A 1,499-nucleotide genomic window follows, 5' to 3' on the forward strand; every position below is an offset into this window, starting at 1 on the left:
CTGGCTGCTGCCAAGCGACGGGGGCTGCTGCTGGGAAGGTGGGCTGGGAAGGGGGGGCAGTTATCGACCCTCATTTCTGCGCACTGTTGGCAAATAAAAACAAGCGTCACGTAAGGCGGATGTGCCGTGACGGGCAGTGACTCTGTTCCCTTGCAGCGGTGTTCGGGGGCCGTCGAGCCCAGGCTGGGAGGGTGCTGGTCCTGCTGGGCCAGGGGGGCAGTGAAGGGGCCGTTTCACAGGGGCAAAGCTCCCCTGCAGCTGCCCTCCGACCGTGACCGAGGCAGGTCCAGGCTTCGGCCATCCTGAGCTTACGAGTTCTGGCTCCCAAAGCGCCTAAAAATACGATTAGTGGGGTTTGTAGTGCAGATGGAGAAAGGAGATCATGCGTGACTAAATTAATTGCAACCATAAATATCTGTGACCCAAATGTCAGAAAGCAAGGCAGCGCCCGACAGCCACTGTCTCTCTGGCTGCATCGGGGCCCGGCGCGCACGGCTGTGGGAGCTCTGGCTTCGGAACAGCCCCGGAGCCGCGGCCGCCATCAGCCCGGGCGCTGCTGTGGTCTGCTGCCCCGTGCCCCGTCCTCGCCGGCCACTGTGCCGCCTGCTTCATCTGGAAAGAAATTGGTAGGAAAAGCTGTTTCTTATTTATAGAATGCGTAGTCACAAGTGGCGCAGAGCCGCCGGTGACGGAAATGGATCAAGGAGTAGCTGTGTCTCACAGGTGATAAAAATGGGCTCAGCACCACAGAATTGCCATGGTGTAACCTACGGAGAGGAGCTGCCGGCACAGCTCTTTGTGGGATGGGCTGGGTATCTGCAGGATCTGGCCCTGCATCTGTAGTCACTGATACGGCTGGGTGCGACTGAGTGTTCCTGAAGAGTAATTCAGGGGTGATAAAGAGACATCGTTGAGAGAGCGCAGGCTCCTCCTCCGGTGCGAGTTCTTTTTTTGGTCTGTTGCTACAGCAACTCTCGACTAAGAACAAAGATGACAGCAAGATATTAAATTCTGCAGCAACTCAATTGACTCTTGATTTGCCTTCTTTTCTGCCTTCAGTAACTGCATCCTACCCCACTAACTGCGTGAGGTTTCAGATACAAATCCTGCCTTCCTGTGACAAGAATTCTTGCCTTGCATTTTTGTCCTTCCCCTTAGAAAGCAATTAAATCAAGTTACTGTATTTAAATTCAGTGGGTGATTATAGGCACTAGATTTCTTGGCTTTAGTTCTTTTGCATGTGGACATCATGTATTTTAAGCCACAACTCATATTCTGTACCAAAGTCTCCAAAGCCTTAATATTCTTTAAAGAGAAACAAACAGTCCCTGGCAAGTTCAGGTTTGGCAAAGTTCAATTTATGCCAGAGGCGTAGATCAGAAATGCATGATCTAAATTACTGTAATAGCGGCCGTCTGCATTTGTGAACGTTCAAATGGTTTTTAAGGGAGCGCTGCATTTCACTTCCCTTTTCCCCACCCTGCAGTCTTTACTTCGTG

At 51.9% G+C, this 1,499-nt stretch overlaps 1 protein-coding gene across 1 annotated transcript in view; it reads right to left on the reverse strand.

Moving 5' to 3' along the window:
• The window catches only part of THUMPD3 (THUMP domain containing 3), a 40,604-nt gene that overhangs the window by 37,157 nt on the left and 1,948 nt on the right, over nucleotides 1–1,499 (reverse strand). The gene's annotated exons all lie outside the window — the stretch shown is intronic.

This window comes from Egretta garzetta, unplaced genomic scaffold (assembly GCF_000687185.1).
Source record: "Egretta garzetta isolate BGI_Z169 unplaced genomic scaffold, ASM68718v1 scaffold332, whole genome shotgun sequence".
Taxonomy (NCBI): Eukaryota; Metazoa; Chordata; class Aves; order Pelecaniformes; family Ardeidae; genus Egretta; species Egretta garzetta.